Raw genomic sequence first — 25637 nt, 5'->3', positions numbered from 1 at the left:
CACCATTCTATGGGGACTATTTCAAAACGTCGATCTATACCGACAAATTTCTGACGGAAAGTTTTTAGGCTCAAAGAAGACTAAATACCAAATTTCCTATATTTCGGTAAGAGAATGTGGCTAAAACTTAAAAAATACCCAAAATCAAGAAGTACGCTTCTATGGGGATATAGGAAGACGTGGACCTATACTGATAATACTCTTCTGGAATATTTTATAACTCTTGCAAGACGAAATAACGAATTTCAGCCATTTCGGTTGGATATTGACGTCACAATCTTCAGTATTACGAAAATCGGGAGGTACCGTTGTATGTGGGCTATATCGAAACGTGGACCTATACCGACGAATTTTAGTCAGAAATGGTGCAATATGAAAGCGTGGACCTGTACAGACATATTTCTGGCGAACAGTTCTATATCACATTGGAGATTAAATACCAAATTTCAGCCATTTTGGTGGAATATTGAAGACACAACCTTCAAAATACGAAAAATCGGGAGGTACCTTTCCATGGGGGCTATATGAAGGCCTGGACCTATACCGACAAATTTAAAGGGGAAGTTTGAGTACCCCCAACGAAGTCTAAATACCAAATTTCAGCCAATTTGGTAGGATAATGAAGCTAAAACCTTAAAAATACCGAAAATCGGGAGGTACCATTCTATGGGGGCTATATGAAGGTGTGGACCGATACCGACAAAATTCTGGGGGAAAGTTTTATACCCCTAAGGAAGACTATGTTACAAATTTCCGCCATTTTGGTAGGATAATGAAGCTAAAACCTTAAAAAAACCGAAAATCGGTAGGTACCGTTCTATGGGGGCTATATCAAAACGTGGACCGATATATCTCATTTTCAATACCAATCATCCTACTTGCAGGATAAAAACTTCTGCACCAAATTTTGACTCTCTATCTTTAAAATTGCGAGCTATATCTTGATTTCAACAGACAGACAGACGGACGGACGGACGGAGAGACGGACATGGTCAAATCGACATAGAATTTTATGCTGATCAATAATATATATACTTTATAGGGTATCCGACGAATATTTCGATGTGTTACAAACGGAATGACAAATTTAATTATACCCTCCATATGGTGTAGGGTATAATAATGTGTGATGCTACATCCACGGTTCTTGATTGATCGCCTTGAAACAGATATATATCGATGTAGATTTTCAGTGTGAACACTGAAATCGGATGCGGACAAAAATTGTATGCACTTTGCGCAAATTAGCGATATTATATAGGTTTTTTAATGCTAAGATGTAGCCGATGCTACATCTTAGAGTCCAAATTATATTTCGAAAAATATATACAACTTAATAGATATGGTCTAGCTGTACATGAAAATCACATGCGGACAAAATAATTTTGATAATTACGCTATTTACACGTATTTTAAAATGTATATAAATTAAAATGGGTTATTTGACCTCTGTTTCCATTTCAGAAGCTTTGAGATATATCCCCATCAACTCAATTACCTTCCCTAATGGGAAAGCTTTAATATGAATGTCAATAAAGCAAAATCCGTCTATTTTATTGGGAGATTTAAGCAAAATGAAGGAAGTATTCCTATAGATTTTTACAATATTTTCTACTATATAATGTATGTGAAAAAATATTTTTTCAAACAAAAAACTATTTTTTTGACCAAAATATGTGCTTACTTTGCTTGTAATATCGAAACTATAACACCAATCTGTATGATTGTAGTCTCATTTGATTCGCCGTGAAGTTTTGATCCACAACAAATTTTTATGTAATTTTATGACCATTAATTAAATGGGCCTTAATTTTGAAAAAAAGTTGACTTACATTCAATAAGTTATCAATTTTATGTACATTCCGCGAATTCTGTGTAACATTTTGCAGGTATTATGCAATCTACACGCTGAAGTCACTTCTAGGGAACTTTTTTGTAACAATAGTGCTCATTAAAATAATTAGCGTTTTTATAATATTTTCTTTCTTAAAACGCGAAATAAAAGCGCCATAACTTTTTTCCGCAACAACCAAAAATTGACACGCGACCAGATTCTTGCTGGGAATTTTTTTCTCAACCTACATATCAAAAATCGTTGATGTAGCTCGAAAAAATGTATCATTTTTTCTGAAATGGAATATGAAATAATTGACAATATTCCTGATATACAATATATATCAATAAAATATATACATCGAGTTTGCCAACAAAACACCCTAATATTTATACCCTATACCACAATGTGGAAAAGGGTATTATAAGTTTGTTTTGGTAAAAATTCATGTAACACCGCGAAATATTCGTCGGAGACCCCCAATGTGGTATACCAATCTTCATATCTCGACGAGATAAAGCGATTTTGAGATGTGTGTCCGTCCGTCAGTCCGTCCGTCCGTCTGTCCATTATGAATTGTAAACACGCTCCAGGCCGCAATTATGGACCGATAGTCACGAATTTTTGTATGAAGGTCGGGTTCAGATCAGAATAGATCCCTATTCTTATTGGTGATGATCGTGAAATATTTAGCGGGTGAAATGGACCAAAAACCAGAGTTCGAAAATAAACAGTACACTAACATAGTGTACCGCTCCGAGAACAGTATCACTAAAATATTTTTAGCGTTAGTGTTCCGGAACACAAACACTAAAAAATATTTTAGTGATACTGTTCCGGAGCACAACGATAAACGTAGTGTACCACATTTTGGTACACTAAAAACGTTGGGTACCGCAGTCGGAACACTAAAAATCGTAGTGCTCCGCAGTCGGAGCACTAAAAATCGTAGTGCTCCGCAGTCGGAACACTAAAAATCGTAGTGCTCCGCAGTCGGAACACTAAAAATCGTAGTGTTCCGCAGTCGGAGCACTAAAAAATCGTTGTGTAACACATGTCGGAACACTAAAAATAACTTAATGATAATGTACCACACACGAGTTTATTATGATTTGCGAGGAAAATTAAATATTTAAAATTTTTGAGATAAGTACAAATTAAGACATAAAAACTCAGATACACCTCTTAAATCCATGTATGTATGTATATTAATTAATATCGTTGGGAACATAAGTAGAAAATATGAAAAACATTGATTCGGTTGTTGTACAATGGCGCACTACAAATTGTAGTGTTCTGACTCTGGATACATGAGTTTATTATGATTTGTGAGGAAAATTAAATATTTTATAATTTTTTTAATAAATACAAATTAAAAAATAAAATTTAATAGAACACGTGACTAACGCCTGATTTGATCAATAAAAATCGTAGTGTTCGGTTCCGGACCACTAAAAATCGTAGTGTTCAGACTGCCGGATCACTAAAAATTTTAGTGTTCCGACTGCCGGATCTCTAAAAATCGAAACAATGGAACAATAAAAATCGTAGTGTTCGGCTGCGGAGTACTAAAAATCGTAGTGTTCCGACTGCTGGATCACTGAAAATCGTAGTGTTCCGACTGCCGGATCACTAAAAATTGTAGTGTTCCGACTGCCGGATCTCTAAAAATCGAAACAATCAAATATTTAATTTTTTCCAGTCAGATGTTTTTCACATTTCCTACTAATTTTTATTTCTTATATAAATAAAATAAACTTATATAAATAAAACTTATATAAATAAATAAACTCATGTGTGGTACATTACCTTATTGTATTGCACGTGGTACACTACTATTTTTAGTTATCCGGCAGTCGGAACACTACAATTTTAAGTGCTCCACTGTCGAATACTACGATTTAGTGCTCCATTGTCCAAAAATCAAATCAGATATTTTACACATTTACTTCTAATTTTTATTTATTAATATGTATTTATTTATCCTAAAAACATAAAATATTTAATTTCCCTCATAAATCATAATAAACAGACGATTACCTTAACGTTACTTTTTAGCGTTTCGGCTCGTGGTACGCTACGATTTTTAGTGTTCCGACTGTCGGAATGTTTAATGTTCTGCAGTCGAACACTACGATTTTTAGTGCTCCATTGTTCAAAAACCAAATCAAACATACATGGATGTAACATTTTATCTTAATTTTTATTAATCAAATTTAACCAAATATTTCATTATCCTAAGAAAACATAATTCCTTTGTTATTTTTTAGTGTTCCAGCACGTGGTGCACTACGATTTTTAGTGCTCCACAGTCGAACACTACGATTTTTTGTGCTCCATTGTCTAAAAATCAAATCAGATGTTTTACACATTTTCTTCTAATTTTTATTTATTAAATAATAATTAATTAAATAATAAATAAATACATATTTATTTATTCTAAAAATATAAAATATTTAATAAACACGTAATAAACAGACGACTATCTTAACAATATTATTAGCGTTTCGGCTCGTGGTACGCTACAATTTTTAGTGTTCCGACAGTGGGAACACTACGATTTTTAGTGCTCCATTGTTCAAAAACCAAATCAGATGTTTCTCACATTCGCTTTTAATTTTTATTTATTAAAAAAATATATATATAATATTTAATTTCCTCAGAAATCATAATAAATTAATCTATGGTTCATTACCTAATAGTTTCAAAACGTGGTACAAAACGATTTTTAGCGCTCCGGCACGATGATCTTTGTGCTTCATTCCACAAAAACTACATATTGTTTTTCATAATTTTGACCAAATTTCGCAATGTGTTTAACTAATTTATATATACATGGATGTAACAGTTTATCTTAATTTTTATTTGATCAAATTTAACCAACATAATACCTTTATTATTTTTTAGTGTTCCAACACGTGGTGCACTATGATTTGTACTGATCCGGCAGTCGGAACACTAAAATGTTTAGTCCTCCGCAGTCGGAGCACTAAAATTTTTAGTGCTCCGCAGTCGGAGCACTACGATTTTTAGTGCTCCGGCAGTCGGAACACTAAAATTTTTAGTGCTCCGCAGTCGGTACACTACGATTTTTAGTCCTCCGCAGTCGGAGCACTACTATTTTTAGTGCTCCGGCATGCGGTACACTACGATTATCGTTGTGTTCCGGTACAGTATCACTAAAATATTTTTTAGTGTTTGTGTTCCGGAGCGGTACACTATCGTAGTGTACCTATCCACCTTGGTACGGTACAGAACGGTACGGTACGATACCATCGTGTTTATTTTCGAACACTGCCAAAAACATAATATTTATCCAATTTTCTAGCGGCTCTGTAGGTCTCAATAATAGTCCGATCAACGCGTAATTTTAAATAAGGTAAGAGTATATCACAAAGGAGAATCTTGCAATTTGAGATGGCGATTGGATAAAATGGACCAAAACATTTGTGTGAAAATTGTGAAAATTTTTAATATACAGCTTATATCTTAATTCCTGGAAGTGACATTCCGGACAACTGAGATATACATGAAAGTGGAACGCTTGACCTTTCAATTGATGCCAATTATGATGGTGTGCATGATCAGATAACAGAGTTACAGCCTAATATATTCCGTTATTTGTTTGTAGTGTAATAATAAACCCGCTAGAAGTCGCAATTATACATCGATAGTAACGAAATTTTGCACCGGGTAAGAGTATAGGTCGAAAAAAGATGCCTACAATTTTGAATGATGATCTGATATTCTTTAGCGGGTGAAATGGACCACTACGTTTGTATGAAAAATATAAACATTTTATTTTTGGTCGATATTTCAATTCCTTGAGGACATATATATTTCGCAAGGTAGCCTACATATGGGAAAAAAAACTCTGATGTAAATTGCAATAAAGTGTTTGCTAAATTACGGGCCTACTGCCTAATATATGTACATTGGGTTCTGTTTAGAGAACCACATTTTTATCCCATGCTACATATTGTCTCTCCAAAAGTTTATGTAGCACCACGAAATATTCGTTCTAGACCCCTTATTTGGTATGCCAAAATTCATATCTCGACGAGATAAAGCGATATAGCGATGTGTGTCCGTCCATTAAAAATTGTAAACAAGCTTAAGGCTGCAATTATGGACCGATTGTGACGAATTTTTTAAGGAGGTTGGGTTCGGGCCAGAATAGAAATGATTAGTTTTTGGGTGATGATCGTGAAATGTTCAGGGGATAAAATGGACCAAAACCAAAATTTTAACCAATTTTGTAGCGGCTCTGTAGGTCAAAATAATAACCCGCAAAATTTTAAACAAAGTTAGAGTTTATCATGAAGAAAACGCGTACAAACCAACGTGAAGATCAGATAATACTTAGCAGGTTAAATGGACTGAAACTGTTTTGTGAAATTGGTAAAAATTTCAATAACGTAGCGGTTAAACAAGGGAAGTAGTAGTACTACATAAGTGGGTTTCATTACATCTTAATTTGTGTGAACTAAATTTTCCTTTCCCGCTACAAAAATGTCTTTGTCATGCTAGATAACTTTTTGGTTTTGATCATAAGTATTATACATTACATCTCTGATATTTGATAATTAAATTTTCACAATCATTGAAAAGAAGTTCCGTGGAGACCGATTGTCCAGGGATAGTGGTATAGGGTATCCCATGGTCGGCTCCGTCCGACTATAGACTTTTCTTACTTGTTTTTGAATAAATTTGTTTTGTTCTTTTTTCGAGCGTTAATTGTAGGCTAGAACTATTCTTATTGTAATCTCAGTTTTATTATTAGAAATAATGGTTGTAGATCCTACTTTCTACTGGTATTCTATAAAACTCTACTATGAGACAATCTCTAGAAGACATGCATGTGTTGTTCGAAACAACCTACTGATCTCTTATGATATATTATCATTGAGACATCTTCCTAATATTCAATAAGTAGACCAACCAACTAGTTTTATATAAATTTCCTACTGGTCTTTAATAGAAATTCTATTGATTTTCTATGAGAAAACCAGCTTTTCATCTTCTCTTCTACTAAAAACCCATCTGATCTTCTGTTAGATGACCTATTGGTCTGCAATTAAAAATATCTAATGGTATTTTGCATGACGAATTTAAACATACACTTCTTCTAAGGGAAAACTTATTAGGTTATGTACTACGATAGAAGATGTTGGCATTCTACGAGAAGCTCTGGTTCTTAATACGTTTCTTATGGGTATTGTTTCATGAGTGAATGTGCTCGGCGGAAAATATTTAAACATACACTTCTTCTAAGAGAAAACTTATTAGGTTATGTACTACGATAGAAGATGTTGGCATTCTACGAGAAGCTCTCGTTCTTAAAACGTTTCTTATGGGTATTGTTTCATGAGTGAATGTGCTCGGCGGAAAATATTTGTTTTATACCCCACCGAGAGGTCAATTTTTAACTATCGTCCCATGTGAACGATAGTTAAACTACAATATGTCCTGGAATTGAGTCATAAGCAAAAAATTTGACCCGGACGTTAGTGAACCTTACTTTTGTTTTTTTTTTATTATCCAAATATTGAATTTGTTGCTAATACCATGATTGACATGACAGGCAATACTTGCAACTTGACTTTGTTCCATTCATATATAAAATAGCAGCAGTTGTGAAAATTGAATGGAGGATAAAAATATAACAAATACCTAACGCAGATACCTTCATACATTTAAACACATAGCGGTTAAAGGACTATTCCATTTTATTGTGGGTATGCGTTAATATTACAGGTCATCTTTTAAGTATGGTTAAGACTTGTCTGCTTGTTACCTTGGACGATGGAAGTATAAATGGATGGTGTTACCGAAGGACAGACAGCCGGTCTTTAGAATCAACACACAACAAAATAGTGGTAAAGAAAATTTATGGCTTATTTTAAGGTGTTTTGGGTTCCTATTGTTAGCTATTAATTGTTTTCAGGTGAGAAGTATGCCGATCACACTTTATGGATAAACTATGGATGCTGTTGTTGTTGCATCCATGGCTCTTTGAGGAGATGGTGTTGTTGTTGGTTGTCTTTGTTTTCTAATCATGTCAACAAAATGGGAACACCATAAAAGTGTTTTTATTTTATTTTTGTACTTGGCTATCTTCAACACCTAAAATAGAGCGGCGCATACATATGTTAGGTGTTGAAGAACGTTTCTTCCCCAAAACAGAACATTGGTATTAGCATCGATGGATTCCATTTTTCGTCCCATGCGAGAAGTCCACAAAAAGGTGTTAGACTGTTAATCACAATTGGCCTTTTTGGCTTTGCGCAGCTTTTCTTGTTGTTGTTGTATATAAACAACAGCAAAGGTGTTGATAAGACTTAGGTTTGAAGCGACAGACAGACGGACAGACACGTCGTGCTGTTGTTTTGTCATCTCACAAAAACACACTCTTGTTGGTGTGCTAGTGTTTTAACCACAATAAACAGGTGGGTTTTGTTTTGGTCACTCCACTTTGCATCAGGTGGAAGAATAAAGTGATGATAGTCTGGGGATCTGCATGTCTGTCCACCCTCGTCTTCAATTTATTCTTCTTCTGCTGTTGATGGGACGAATAATTGAATTTATTGAAAATGACTCTCATAATCGGTTTATGTTAATTCGATTGGTTTTTATATCCTGATAACGAATTTGAATTTGAGTAAATGAATAAATGTTTTGAATGATGAAATTACCATACGAAGACATTCCTTTCTCTCTATTAGCCCATTTATTGGAATAATAGATGTGACATTTTAAGTCATTAAGAGGAAGTATTACTAATTTATGGCATCATTTTGTCGTTGAATATCTTTATATGATTATGCCTTTGATACAAGGTTGAAATGCGGGCTGTTTCAGGGATATGTATTCGATAATGTAGCAAAATAGGTAATGATCAATTAACATATGGAAGAAATTTTTGGATTCTTATGCTAGAGATAATTTCTATGTTTTCTAAGTTTTAATTCTGGTTGGTTCTGGTTTATGAAAAATATGAGGCCACTCTACGTTGGGTACTATTTCAAAAGAGGTGGGGAGGAGACCTAAGCCCCTGTAATTTCAGGTTTCATTTAATCCACTTTTTCCTGGATGGAACATAGGATAAAGTTAGAAAAATTTAAAGAAATAACAATCTAAAGAAACAGATTTTTCTGCTGAAGGAAAATTATATGTTCGTTGGAAACGTAAGTACTTACTTATTTAGCTGGTCCATTACCGAAGCCTACCTAAGAAAAAAATCTCCATTCCTCAGTGTTTGTTGCTTTATTTTCCCAATCTGGATATGGAGTTTTTGATATCGTATTTCAGTGTTCGCTCCATCGAAGTTTTGGCCTTCCAGTCCTGCTTGTGCCGCCATGCGGCCCGTACTTATACGCCTTTTTGGCGGACATGGCCTACCCAACGCAATTGTTGTATCTCGATACAGCTCATTGTTCATACCACGTCGATATTCACCGTCAACGCAAATTGGCTCAAAAACACCAAGCTCTGCTTATCTGCTTGCGAAAGGCGTGTACCTATACCTGCAAGTTGTTGGGGCAATTGTATACCCCCAACGCACACTAAATACCAAATTTCGGCCAGTTTTGTGGAATATTGAGGCCATAACTTTCAAAATAACGAATATTCTATTAGGGCTATATGAAGGCATGGACCTATAGCGACAAATATAGTGGAGAAAGTTGAATACCCTCAACGAAGACTAAATACCGAATTTCAACCATTTCGGTGGGTTATTGAGGCCAAACCCTTCAAAATACCCAACATCTGGAGGTGCCGTTCTATGGGGACTGAAGGCGTGGACCTATACCGACAAATTTAGAGCGGAAAGTTGTATACACCCAACAAACAGTAAATACCAAATTTCAGCCATTTCGATTTGTTTGTGGCCACAATCTCCAAAATACCGAAAATCGGAAGTTACCGTTCTACGGGGGCTATATTAAGGCGTAGACCTGTACCGACAAACTTCTGGTGGAACATTTTATACCCACAACGAAGACTAAATACCAAATTTGAAAAATCGTGAGATACCGTTCTCTGGGGCTGCAAGAAGGCGCGGACCTATACCGGCAAGTTGTTGGGGAAATTGTATACCCCCAACGTACACTAAATACCAAATTTCGGCCAGTTCTGTGGAATATTGAGGCCATAACCTTCAAAATACCGAATATTCTATTGGGGCTATATGAAGGCATGGACCTATAGCGACAAATTTAGTGGAGAAAGTTTAATACCCCTAACGAAGACTAAATACCAAATTTCAGACATTTCGGTATTGTATTGAGGCCACAACTTCCAAAAAACCGCAAATCGGGAGGTAGCGTTATATGGGGGCCATATGAAGGCGTGGGAATATATCGACAAAATTCTGGAGAAAAGTTGTATACACTTAATGAAGGCTTATCGCCAAATTTCAGCGGGAGGTACACTTCTATGTTTGCAATATGAAGGCGTGGATCTACACCTACAAATTTCAGGTGGACAGTTTTGCACCCCCAACGAAGACATATTTAGAGGGAAAAGTTGAATAACGAAGACTAAATACCAAATTTCAGCCATTTCGATGGATTATTGTGGCCACAACCTTCAAAATACCTAAATCGGGAGGTACCGTTCTATGGGGTTTTGAGTTATGAGTTTTGTACCCCCAACGAAGACTAAGTACCAAATTTCAGCCATTTCGGTGTAAAAACCTTCTAAATACGGAAAATCGGGTGGTACCGTTCTATGGGGGCTATATCAAAACGTGGGCCGATATAGCCCATATGCAATACCAAACATCCTAGGAGTAGTAGAAACTTTTATACCAAATTACAAAACTCTATCTTCAAAATTGCGAGCTGTGTCTTGATTTCAACAGATGGACGGACGGTCTACCGGTTATAGTTATATCGACTCAGAATTTTACCGTGATCAAGAATGTGTATACTTTATAGGGTCTCCGATGAATATTTCGATGTGGTAGAAATGGAATGACACATTTAATTACACCCTCCATAACATAATTGAGGGTATAAAAATATGGTAGTTGTCGATCTGCATCAGTATTTTACCCTTGTGCTGATATGTTATCGGGACAAGGATTGCTTCTACCATGTTTTTTGTTGCTGCGAAGTCTATCAGCCTCATTCCATTGTCAGAGGTTTCACTGTGGAGACAGAATTTCGCGATTGTTGAGCCAAAGATATCCTCCTTTCAAAATTTGCCGTTAAAATCTACTAGAATAATGACAATGCCATGGGCAGGACAACGGTCAAAGGTTTTTCTAAGCGCTCGTAGAACATATCTTTGGTCTGTTAGTCCTTGCCTTCGGTTGTAGCAAGTCTTTCATTCACTGGGGTGAAGCTGAAGTCCAGATGTTTTAACTTCCGACCAACTACAAATCCGCAACCAAATTCATGCTTTGTGTCATGGCAGCTGTAATAGAGTGCGTTACATTGGCCTTGTACTTTTCAAGTATATTTGGCAGTGCGTAAGCTGCATCTTATGTATATATATATATAGATCATGGTCCTTACAATGTTTGCGGGAGTCGTCAATATTAAAGTAGAGAAAGTTTAATACCCCTAACGAAGACTAAATACCAAATTTCAGACATTTCGGTATTGTATTGAGGCCACAACTTCCAAAAAACCGCAAATCGGGAGGTAGCGTTATATGGGGGCCATATGAAGGCGTGGGAATATATCGACAAAATTCTGGAGAAAAGTTGTATACACTTAATGAAGGCTTATCGCCAAATTTCAGCGGGAGGTACACTTCTATGTTTGCAATATGAAGGCGTGGATCTACACCTACAAATTTCAGGTGGACAGTTTTGCACCCCCAACGAAGACATATTTAGAGGGAAAAGTTGAATAACGAAGACTAAATACCAAATTTCAGCCATTTCGATGGATTATTGTGGCCACAACCTTCAAAATACCTAAATCGGGAGGTACCGTTCTATAGGGTTTTGAGTTATGAGTTTTGTACCCCCAACGAAGACTAAGTACCAAATTTCAGCCATTTCGGTGTGAAAACCTTCTAAATACGGAAAATCGGGTGGTACTGTTCTATGGGGGCTATATCAAAACGTGGGCCGATATAGCCCATATGCAATACCAAACATCCTAGGAGTAGTAGAAACTTTTATACCAAATTACAAAGCTCTATCTTCAAAATTGCGAGCTGTGTCTTGATTTCAACAGATGGACGGACGGTCTATCCGGTTATAGTTATATCGACTCAGAATTTTACCGTGATCAAGAATGTGTATACTTTATAGGGTCTCCGATGAATATTTCGATGTGGTAGAAATGGAATGACACATTTAATTACACCCTCCATAACATAATTTAGGGTATAACAAGTAAGAACAGACTATAGTCGGACGGGGCCGACCATGTGATACCCTATACCACTATCCCTGTGCACTAGCTTTCCGGGCTAGCTGTTATAAGATGTGCATTAGAAATTTTACCAATTTTCACACAAAAGTTTTGATCAATTTAACCCGCTAAATATTATCCGATCATACCGTTGACTTGCACGCTACTTCTTCATCTCAAACCAAAACTACGTTTAAAATTTCGCGCCAATCGGACTATTATTGCGACCTACAGAGCGGCTACAAAATCGAGCAAAAATTTTGTTTTTGGTCCATTTCATCCCTTTAACATTTCACGATCATCGCCAAAAACTAATCAGTTCTATTCTGGTCCAAACCCGACCTCCATACTAAATTTCGTGACAATCGGTCCATAATTGCGGCCTCTAGCTTGATTACAATTTTTAATGGACGGACAGACGGACGGACGGACACACATCGCTAAATCGCTTTATCTCGTCGAGATATGAAGTTTGGTATACCACATGAGGGGTCTACGACGAATATTTCGCGGCGTTACATGAATTTTTGGGAAAACAAACTTATTATACCCTTTTCCACATTGTGGTATAGGGTATAAAAATATGGTAGTTGTCGATCTGCATCAGTATTTTACCCTTGTGCTGATATGTTATCGGGACAAGGATTGCTTCTACCATGTTTTTTGTTGCTGCGAAGTCTATCAGCCTCATTCCATTGTCAGAGGTTTCACTGTGGAGACAGAATTTCGCGATTGTTGAGCCAAAGATATCCTCCTTTCAAAATTTGCCGTTAAAATCTACTAGAATAATGACAATGCCATGGGCAGGACAACGGTCAAAGGTTTTTCTAAGCGCTCGTAGAACATATCTTTGGTCTGTTAGTCCTTGCCTTCGGTTGTAGCAAGTCTTTCATTCACTGGGGTGAAGCTGAAGTCCAGATGTTTTAACTTCCGACCAACTACAAATCCGCAACCAAATTCATGCTTTGTGTCATGGCAGCTGTAATAGAGTGCGTTACATTGGCCTTGTACTTTTCAAGTATATTTGGCAGTGCGTAAGCTGCATCTTATGTATATATATATATATATAGATCATGGTCCTTACAATGTTTGCGGGAGTCGTCAATATTAAAGTAGAGAAAGTTTAATACCCCTAACGAAGACTAAATACCAAATTTCAGACATTTCGGTATTGTATTGAGGCCACAACTTCCAAAAAACCGCAAATCGGGAGGTAGCGTTATATGGGGGCCATATGAAGGCGTGGGAATATATCGACAAAATTCTGGAGAAAAGTTGTATACACTTAATGAAGGCTTATCGCCAAATTTCAGCGGGAGGTACACTTCTATGTTTGCAATATGAAGGCGTGGATCTACACCTACAAATTTCAGGTGGACAGTTTTGCACCCCCAACGAAGACATATTTAGAGGGAAAAGTTGAATAACGAAGACTAAATACCAAATTTCAGCCATTTCGATGGATTATTGTGGCCACTACCTTCAAAATACCTAAATCGGGAGGTACCGTTCTATAGGGTTTTGAGTTATGAGTTTTGTACCCCCAACGAAGACTAAGTACCAAATTTCAGCCATTTCGGTGTGAAAACCTTCTAAATACGGAAAATCGGGTGGTACTGTTCTATGGGGGCTATATCAAAACGTGGGCCGATATAGCCCATATGCAATACCAAACATCCTAGGAGTAGTAGAAACTTTTATACCAAATTACAAAGCTCTATCTTCAAAATTGCGAGCTGTGTCTTGATTTCAACAGATGGACGGACGGTCTATCCGGTTATAGTTATATCGACTCAGAATTTTACCGTGATCAAGAATGTGTATACTTTATAGGGTCTCCGATGAATATTTCGATGTGGTAGAAATGGAATGACACATTTAATTACACCCTCCATAACATAATTGAGGGTATAACAAGTAAGAACAGACTATAGTCGGACGGGGCCGACCATGTGATACCCTATACCACTATCCCTGTGCACTAGCTTTCCGGGCTAGCTGTTATAAGATGTGCATTAGAAATTTTACCAATTTTCACACAAAAGTTTTGATCAATTTAACCCGCTAAATATTATCCGATCATACCGTTGACTTGCACGCTACTTCTTCATCTCAAACCAAAACTACGTTTAAAATTTCGCGCCAATCGGACTATTATTGCGACCTACAGAGCGGCTACAAAATCGAGCAAAAATTTTGTTTTTGGTCCATTTCATCCCTTTAACATTTCACGATCATCGCCAAAAACTAATCAGTTCTATTCTGGTCCAAACCCGACCTCCATACTAAATTTCGTGACAATCGGTCCATAATTGCGGCCTCTAGCTTGATTACAATTTTTAATGGACGGACAGACGGACGGACGGACGGACACACATCGCTAAATCGCTTTATCTCGTCGAGATATGAAGTTTGGTATACCACATGAGGGGTCTACGACGAATATTTCGCGGCGTTACATGAATTTTTGGGAAAACAAACTTATTATACCCTTTTCCACATTGTGGTATAGGGTATAAAAATATGGTAGTTGTCGATCTGCATCAGTATTTTACCCTTGTGCTGATATGTTATCGGGACAAGGATTGCTTCTACCATGTTTTTTGTTGCTGCGAAGTCTATCAGCCTCATTCCATTGTCAGAGGTTTCACTGTGGAGACAGAATTTCGCGATTGTTGAGCCAAAGATATCCTCCTTTCAAAATTTGCCGTTAAAATCTACTAGAATAATGACAATGCCATGGGCAGGACAACGGTCAAAGGTTTTTCTAAGCGCTCGTAGAACATATCTTTGGTCTGTTAGTCCTTGCCTTCGGTTGTAGCAAGTCTTTCATTCACTGGGGTGAAGCTGAAGTCCAGATGTTTTAACTTCCGACCAACTACAAATCCGCAACCAAATTCATGCTTTGTGTCATGGCAGCTGTAATAGAGTGCGTTACATTGGCCTTGTACTTTTCAAGTATATTTGGCAGTGCGTAAGCTGCATCTTATGTATATCAGGAATATTGTCAATTATTTCATATTCCATTTCAGAAAAAAGGATAAATTTTTTTCGCGCTACATCAACGATTTTTGATATGTAGGTTAACAAAAAGATTCCCAGTACGAATCTGGTCGCGAGCCAATTTTTGGCTGTTGCGGACAAAAGATATGGTGCTTTTATTTCGCATTTTAAGAAAGAAAATATTATAAAAACGCTAATTATTTTAATGAGCACAATTGTTACAAAAAAGTTCTCTCGAAGTGACTTCAGCGAGTAGATTGCATAATACCTGCAAAATGCTACACAGAATTCGCGGAATGTACATAAAATTGATAAATTATTGAATATAAGTCTACTTTTTTCAAAATTAAGGTCCATTTAGTGGTCATATAATTACATAAAAAATTTTTGTGGATCCAAAGTTCACGGCGAATCAAATGAGACTGCAATCACACAGATTGGTGTTATAGTTTGGATGTTACAGCCAAAATAAGCACATATTTTGGTCAAAAAATAATTTTTTGTTTGAAAAAATATTTTTTTCACATGCATTATGTAGTAGAAAATGTTGTAAAAATGTATAGGAATACTTCCTTCATTTTGCTTAAATCTCCCAACAAAATAAACGGATTTTGCTTTATTGACATTCATATTAAAGCTTTCCCATTAGGGAAGCTAATTGTGTTGATGAGGATATATGTCAAAGCTTCTGAAATCGAAATAGAGGTCAAATGACCCATTTTTATTTATATGCATTTTAAAATACGTATAAATCGCGTAATTATCAAAATCATTATGTCCGCATGTGATTTTCATGTACAGCAAGACCATATCTGATAATTTGTATATATTTTTCGAAATTTAATTTGGAGGCTAAGATGTAGCATCAGCTGTATCTTAGCATTAAAATGCCTATAAAATATCGCTAATTTGCGTAAAGTGCATACAGTTTTTGTCCGCATCCGATTTCAATGTCCACCATGAAAATCTACATCGATATATATCTATTTCAAGGCGATCAATTAAGAACCGTGGATGTAGCATCACACACTATTTTTTGGGATAAAATGAATGTAGCTCCCTTATCAGTGAAGTTTTCAAATCTCTGTTTCCGCTAAAACGAAGATGCTGTATTAGTTGTTTCATTGCAGTGGAAACGAACCGCAGAAAACGCGATAAAATACGCGATATTTCCAAAAACAATTTTAGGTGATTTTTCTACTTTGGATTTTCTTGTAACTCGCGTTTTAGTGGATGGATTTTAACGGAGAATGATTTATTAGATCCGGAACGCAAAAAACTAAAATGTGCAATCAAGTACGAGGAAATCGAATGACAATTGTAAAAATTAGGCCCGAAAAATATGTTTTTTACAAAAATGTTCACACAAAATTTCCGTATTTGGATGTAGATTTCTATGAAGCTGTGCAGACTACATTCACATTAGTCGTATCAAACAACTCAGAATCGCACGTACTACAATCCTGTATACGATCTTTAGAAAAAACTGTTTGCGGAATGAAGTTAGAAGAAAATTTCAAAAAACACTGTAAATCTGGCTTCAAAATGTCAGCATCATTTAATGGTAGAAGCAGTTCAAATTTTGAAAAGTAATACATTAGTGAGATGATCCTTATTTAGTTTGCTTCTACTTTTACTTTGACAGGAAAATCGAGAGAAGTGTGGCTTACTCACAAATCGGGAGAAAACAAAAAAAGACGTGGTGGCTTCAACCCATTTTTACACATTTTTTAAAATAAATATAGCCACAGCTTCCACACAAATTATCTTTTAAGGCCAATATTTTTTGCCACGTCCAACAACATTTCATTTTATCCAAAAATATTTAATTTGTGTAATATAGAACCACAAATCGCGTATTCTAAAAGGGTAAACCTTGGCTTCAGCTATGTTAAATTTTCAAAAATATTGGTGATATATATATAGATCATGGTCCTTACAATGTTTGCGGGAGTCGTCAATATTAAAGGGTTTTTTCTTTTCCTATGTTTTTATACCCTCAGCATTTATGCAAACGAGGGTACACACACTTTCATAGGCCAAAATGTGCCTCATCGAAATAATGGTTTTAGAATAGGGCAGCTCATACAACTACAAACATATTTTTTATTGTGTTGGTTTTGAAACACAAACATTTTGATAGTTTACCAACATACCGTTCAGTCTGATATTATAAAAATTACGAAAAATAATAATAATATAAATAAATTCTTCAATTACACGGATAAGCTAATAATTTGCATAAACATTCATTATTTTCAAGAGAATGAAGTTTCGTTTATTCTCCAGTGCCTACACAAGAATTTGAAATTCAAATATGATGTTTTTTTTTCGGCGTACAGAAATAAAGCCCCAAGAAATAACGCCCCAAACGGGAATGAAAATGGACCCCAATTTTTGGGGTGTTTTTACAATTTGAAAAATTGCCCCAATACAAAAAGGCCCCAAACTAGGAAATTTGGCCCCAAAAAAATATTGCAATTATGCCCCAAAATTTCATTGGGGCCAAAATGCATTTTTGAAATTGGGGTGCATTTGCAAAATGCATTATCACCCCAAACAACGAAAATGCAATTAGGCCCCAAAGTATGCATTCACGCCCCAAAATATTTATTCACTTAAATTTGGGGTGTAAATGAAGCCCTAAATTTGGGGTGTAATTTCAAAAAATATTTTTAAAGATATTCATTCAATAGTTTGTAATATGTAACTAATTATGACTGTACTTTTTATGCATGTTAAAGCCACCTAGAAACAAGCTCTTATTTTCAAGTGTACTAGCAGGCGTCTATGAATGTGATAAAAATAAAAATTTTAAATAAAATTAAAGACGATTGCGTAGGAATCGCAAAATCTTTGGGAAGTGGATCGTCGGTATCAAGTACCGTTCGTAATGTTTTTCAGAAACATTGTGATAAGTGAGTATTTCTGTACCAATTTCTATATACATATATGTATGTATATATTTTAATAGTATCAGCAAGAATCACAAAGCATATATTTTAACAAAATACAAAGAAGTTTGCATCACATCGTTAGCAAAAAATTTGTGCCGGCTCCAAAAACTCCCCATCAAATAGTTGAAGCATTCATGCTCGAAAAGGTGTGGACAAATTTTGGTCTGACCAAAAACCAAACAAACCCGAGACAGACTTTAACTACTCCATATCTCCAAATCAAGTCAAACAGAATTAGAAAGAAATGGAAAGTAGCTGAAGAAAAATTATTTTAAAAAAATAATTTAAAAAATCAAACAGAATTAGAAAAAGTGGAGAGTAGCTGAATCGCGCGATTTTTTAAATATATTTTTTCTCTCCAAATCAATTCAAACAGAATTTAAAAAAAATATGGAGAGTACCTGAAGAAAAATATATTTAAAAAATCGCGCGATTTTTTAGATATATTTTTTCTCTCCAAATCAAGTCAAACAGAATTAGAAAGAAATGCAGAGAAAAAATATATTTAAAAAAAATCGCGCGATTTTTTTTAGTATATTTTTTCTCTCCAAGTCAAGTCAAACAGAATTAGGAGAGTAGCTGAAGAAAAATATATTTAAAAAATCGCGCGGTTTTTTAAATATATTTCCCTTCCTTCCTCTGTAAAAAAGGAAAAATAAATGCCTTAGCATTTTTAAATAGGATGGTGTGTGAAGAAAACGCTATATGCACAAATATGCTCCCACTGGAAGATGAGGTATATAAATTAAACATTGTTAATAGGTGTATCTTTTTTACTTTCTTAATGTTGCTGAAACATTTTGTCGGCAGCTTTTCCTTTACACAACTGTCAAAATCTGCAACATTAGTAATAATTATTACCAATTATTATTACTTATCAGATAATTTGTTGAATTCTATGAAATAAGTGTTTACTTTTGCTTATTATTACTAAAAATTATTGTTATTTTGAGTCCTTTAATTTTTTTCGCTTTTTTCTTAATAAAGTTTTCGAAATTGCACCCCATTTTTTGATCATATCTTAATAAAAACTTTAGAAAATGCACCCCAATTTCTTGTTTTTGTTAAACACTAAAATATATTTAGGCCCCAAACATGTGCAAAAAGGCCCTAATGAAAAATTCAATTAGGCCCCAATATTATTTAGACCCCAATTTGATTTTCAAATTTTCGATTTACTTGTGGTGAAGACAATTTGGCCCCAACAGTTAAATGAAAACAGGTCCCAAAAAGACGAAATTAGACCCCAAAAGTTTTGTTGTTTTTCATATACCTGTTTGGGGCCTATTTTCATTTTCAATTTGGGGTGTTGTTTCCTGGGGCCTTATTTCTGTACGCCTTTTTTTCGAGTAAGGTTGGTGTAATGGTCTTGTGTAATGGAAAAAAATTGTGTATTGAAAATTTTCATTTCACAAACAAAAGCTCTCTTTTTTAATTGTGTGAGTGAGCAAATTGACACACACCGACAGCAGAACGGCGCCCATTGAGCAGCCTTGTTTTAGGACCCAAGTATGTTTGGACCAGGGTTTCGGTGTCGGAGCCGGAGTCTGAGTCGAAAAAAAATAACTCGACTCCAACTCCGGGCAAAAATTTTTCCTACATGCTCTGTTTATTTTATTCTTATATGAAAAATATGCAAACGAATGATTTTTTTTTGACCCGTTTATTCATTTTATAAGGAAACTTTGGGCAAAAAAAAAATCAGTTAAAGGATGAGGCAGAGGATATTTACTATCAGTTGAGCTCCACCATAATCAATTTATCTATTGAATTCAGTACAGAGTTTAAAGTTATATATTTTAAATTCGTCACAGAATTCTTATCAAGCCGAATTGTTTTAATTTCACATATTGTTCCTTATATAGGTCAACGTTTTTATAGCCCATTCAAGTTGACAATGTTCAAAGCTTAAAGGTTTTCTCAAGGGAAGGGTGCTTCGGTTTTATTGAGTTTTCATTTTAATGGGAAATTTTTAGGATTTATATGCAAGTTGTGTAGTTGAGTATTATATTAGGACGAATGTTCTCTCAAGGAATATCTATTCAATTCAATTCAATTCAAATTTATTGAGTCTTTTTTTAATCTCATACAAGTTTAAAATGCACATAATATGAAATACTTAAAGTATGTTTTGTTTCAATGACATATTTAAAAATTCAGCATCTGGCTTGTTTTGACGAGTAAGATATGTTGTTATTGTACCGTGAAAGTAAATCGTGTTTGCTCTCGACACTTCAATATTTAGAGAGCATGTCTCATTTAGATTAAACTTAAAACTAAACTTAACCTAACCTAAACCTAATAAAAAACAAGTAAGAAAAGTCTATAGTCGGACGGAGCCGACCATGGGATACCCTATACCACTATCCCTGGACAATCGCTCTCCACGGAACATCTTTTCAATGATTGTGAAAAATTAATTATCAAATATCAGAGATGTAATGTATAATACTTATGACCAAAACCAAAAGTTACCTAGCATGACAAAGACATTTTTGTAGCAGGAAAGGAAAATGTAGTTCACGTAAAATGTAATCAAACCCACTTATATAGTACTACTACTTCCGTTGTTTAACCGCTACGTTATTGAAATTTTTACCGATTTCACACAAGAGTTTCATTCCATTTAACCCGCTAAGTATTATCTGATCTTCACGTTGGTTTGTACGCTTCTTCTTCATCATAAACTCAAACTTTGTTTAAAATTTTGCGGGTTATTATTTTGACCTACAGAGCCGCTACATAATTGGTTAAAATTTTGTTTTTGGTCCATTTCATCCCCTGAACATTTCACGATCATCACCAAAAACTAATCATTTCTATTCTGGCCCAAACACAACCTTCTTAAAAAATCGTTACAATCGGTCCATAATTGCGGCCTTAAGCTTGTTTACAATTTTTAATGGACGGACACACATCGCTAAATCGCTTTATCTCGTCGAGATATGAACATTGGCATTGGTCTAGGACGAATATTTCGTGGTGTTACATAAACTTTTGGAGAGACGATATGTAGCATGGAATAAAAATGTGGTTCTCTACACAGAACCCATTATATATTGGGCAGTAGGCCCGTTATCTAGCAAATACTTTATTGCAATTTACATCAGAGGATAGGTCAGTAGTTTTTTTCCATATTTAGGCTACTTTGCGAAATATATATGTCCTCAAGGAATTAAAATATCGATCAAAAATAAAATTTTTTATTTTTCATACAAAAGTAATGGTCCATTTCACCCGCTAAAGAATATCAGATCATCATTCAAAATTGTAGGCATCTTTTACGACCTATACTGTTTCCCGGTGCAAAATTTAGTGACTATTGATGTATAATTGCGACTTCTAGCGAGTTTATTATTACACTACAAACAAATAACGGAATATATTAGGCTGTAACTTCGTTATCTGATCATGCACACCAACATAATTGGCATCAATTGAAAGGTCAAGCGTTCCACTTTCAAGTATATCTCACTTGTCCGGAATGTCACTTCCAGGAATTAAGATATTAGCTGTATATTAAAAATTTTCACAATTTTCACACAAAAGTTTTGGTCCATTTAACCCTCTAAATATTATCCGATCGTCATCTCAAATTGCAAGCTTCTCCTTTGTGATATACTCTTACCTTATTTAAAATTACGCGTTGATCGGACTATTATTGAGACCTAGAGAGCCGCTAGAAAATTGGAAATATATTATGTTTTTAGTCCATTTCACCCGCTAAATATTTCACGATCATCACCAATAAGAATAGGGACCTATTCTGATCTGAACCTGACCTCCATACAAAATTTCGTGACGATCGGTCCATAATTGCGGCCTGGAGCGTGTTTACAATTTATAATGGACAGACGGACGGACGGACGGACGGACGGAGGGACGGACGGACACACATCTCAAAATCGCTTTATCTCGTCGAGATATGAAGATTGGTATACCACATTGGGGGTCTCCGACGAATATTTCGCGGTGTTACATGAATTTTTACCAAAACAAACTTATAATACCCTTTTCCACATTGTGGTATAGGGTATAAAAATAAAAGAAAAAAATAAAAAAAAAAAATAAATAAGAAATGTGGCCTCTCTGACAGGAATGTTTAGACCTGTCAGAGAGGCCACATTTCTGGTTAATTTAGCCCCTGTGGATTCCAGGAGAAGTGCGTACATAAAAATCTGGACACATTAAACCATCCAAATCATAATTTAGATCAATTCCAATAGCTGAAATATAATTTGTATTTGCCCAGTTTCCGATTCAATTTCAACAACTTCATTCATAAGTGGGTTTGGATGCAAAAACAGTCTGTTTACATAATTTTTAATAATTTTTATAGCGTACACTGAAATGGGTTTAACTTCAGATGTTTCATATATAAAACCATTTGAGTGACGTTTATTAAAAGATTCAAAATTCTTTCCTATGCACATCCTAATTATTTTTCGTTCAAAGATACTGAGCTCTTTCATGACAGTAGGGGATATTGAAAACCAAATGGGAAAAGCATATAGCAGTGCGGGTCTAACAATCGTTTTGTATAATAATATTTTAGTTTCAGTTGGTAAAGCATTGCTATTGAAGAGTCGTCCAAATGAACTTTTTATGCGATATGCCTTTCCCAAGTATATTCGTGCATTTTCATTAAATTTAAATAATTTATTTAGCCTTACACCCAAATATTTAAATCCATCTCTAAACGGAATTTCTACCCCATTAAGGGAGAGCTTTAATATCCTACTTTCCGGTACCACCCATCTCTTGCATTTTCCAGAGGCGTTTCTTATACACATCGCCTCGCTCTTACTAGTGTTAATTTTTATACCCCATTCTGTATAAAACTCATGAACAGCCCGCAAATGTTCCGAAACAAATGACAGAGCCTCTAGGAAGGAATATCTAATGAAAAAGCTATATGTTGGAAGAAGAAATTGGAAACTTGTACATTAGGGGATTAACCAAAAACATACTACGCCAGTACCATGTGCGAAATATTGTCCTGATAAAGAAAACGCGTGTTTTAGTTCGATTTGGTGAAAAAAGTTTCCGCACAGATTGCGATTACTAAAGCCCTTTTGAAATGTTCCCTATTTAGAAATTTAAATTTGCTTTGTTTGAATAAATATTTATAGAAAACAAATACAATTCTCGCAGGCAAATTCATTAAAAACAGTCTGTAACTTTCGCGAATTCGTTGCAAATGACCACATATTCTCTTGTCCGATAGTTGCAATAAATATAAACATAAAATTTGCGAGTTTATAAAGAGAAACAAAAAATTTCAATGTTGTCAAAGGTGCATTAAATGCTCTGAAATATCGCTATTTGACAATTAAATGGTCCAGAATGATTCGACATTGATTTTAAATTAGATTAAAACTATAAATAAGTTAATTTGAAAAGCATATATGTCATTATAACAAATAAAATTAAAAAATGCATTACTGAACTTTAATGCATTTGTATTTATTATTGTCTTTTTTAGGACGAAGGCCATAATTTTTGTGAAAGTTTTTAATTAATAGGATTAATCGAGGTAACATGGCCTAAGGAGTTTTGTATTGAAAAATGAATTCTAGCGAAATACCACACACTCAACCATTACGCTACGATCGTTTCGCCTGGTGGTTTAAGCCAGGCTCATCAGGCGTATTTGAATGCTAATGGCTAGAAGACAAAGGCTGATTTTGATAACTTCTATTTATACAAACATTTTCACAATTTTGTAATTATGAAGTATTTATTGAAGTCTTTTTTCTTTATCAAGTCACCCTAGTGTCTTGTCTAGGAATCATTTTATCAATACATACACATATACAATCGAAGGGGGGTTTCCTTCGTGAATTGTAATGCCTTCAGTTTTTGAAGTTTTTTGGATATCATGTCGACTAGTTTGTTGATATGATACATTGGCATCATGTCGACTAGTTTGTTGATATGATACATTGGCAGTGGCTTAGAAACTTTTGGAAACTTTTTTCGCGATAGAAAAAAATGACACCGTATTTCACAGTAGTATTCATGCTCTGCACGGCTATGCGGTGGTATTTTTGATATTTGCAAAAATTGCAAAAAAGTTATAAACCTATTGTACATATTTAATAACCGGAGTCTGGATTCGTGAAAAAAGTCGACTCCGGAGTCGGAGTAGAACTAAAAATCACTCGACTCCGAAACCCTGGTTTGGACGAAGTCCGTTTCAGAAAACTTGGAGTCGATTTGGCCATGTCCGTCCGTCTGTCTATCGGTCGATCTGGCTGGCCGATAACTTTCGAACATATAAACCGATTGGGTCCAAAATTGGGCCTTCGTAATATTGTGTCCAAACTTAGTTTAAGTTCGAAGATAGGTCATATCGGTCCACTCCTCCCACAAAAGTTCAAAAATGTTCGAAAAATTGTGCGCCCGACAACTCTTGGAGTGAGTAACCGATTTGGTCCATACTTTGAGCATTGTGAAATTTCTACCAGACATAGATGAGGTTTCAATATGTACTCTATGGGTACCTCCCACACAACATTTCGGATACGTTCAGTGTAAGAACTCCTCTCGAGTCGCTTTTATTTTTGTTGTGACAACTTGTATTCGCTGCCCCCCTTACGATGGTACAAGTTTTTTCAGGATCAAGTCCATACTTCCGTAGTAAATAGGCCGAAAGTTCTAAAAAACCCTATGGCACCATGTCTAGTGGCTGGAGCGCACTATAGAATTCGAACTGACCAACCGATTTGGTCTAAAATTTAGCGTTCGTGATATTTGTTTCCAAGCTTAGTTTAAGTTCGAGTAACTTCCGGAACCCCCACAAAAAAATAAATAAATAAAAAAAAAAAATTACACTAAAGTGGTACACGCTATATTTTTGTGCGTAGCAACCGATTTGTTCCAATTTCGGATCTCCAAATATTTTGCCCAAATGTAACTTAATTTCGAAAGTGGTTCATATCGGTATTTTCCTTATGTAACCTTCCCCACAAAAGTGCAACATTTTTGTTTAAGAACAGATCCTTTGGAAAATTATACCGATGCATCTCCTTATGATTCTGTTTATAGCGATATTATAGTGGTCCTAACGATCGCAAGTTCAAATGTCCCATAAGGTCCACACAATTGTGAAACCCAACCCCTCCTCCCCCCCCCCCAACTATAAAAAATTTTTGAAAAAAAAAATATTCGTCCTGTCTGCAGATGAAAGTTTCAATTCACATAGGCTGAGGGTATATATCTGACGGTAAAGCCGACTGATACTTTCTTACTTGTTTCCTAGTATGTTGCTTTTTGGAGGGATGGGTTACTAGCACTAGGCCCTACCTAATTTTTTAACATTCTTATGGATGAACGCGCGGCACATGTTAGCTTACTACCTTTAACGGGTGGGAGGGACCAACCTAAATCCTGGGCTTTGCCATGTCAAAGCCGGTCAAGACCTTTGCTTGGTATCTTTCATCCCTTGTGTCACCCGAAGACTTA

Source organism: Musca autumnalis, unplaced genomic scaffold, assembly GCF_047663935.1.
Source record: "Musca autumnalis isolate F117 unplaced genomic scaffold, ASM4766393v1 scaffold_3, whole genome shotgun sequence".
In the NCBI taxonomy this organism is placed as follows: Eukaryota; Metazoa; Arthropoda; class Insecta; order Diptera; family Muscidae; genus Musca; species Musca autumnalis.
The sequence above is the reverse complement of the archived record's forward strand: the minus strand, read 5'-3'. Positions refer to the sequence as shown.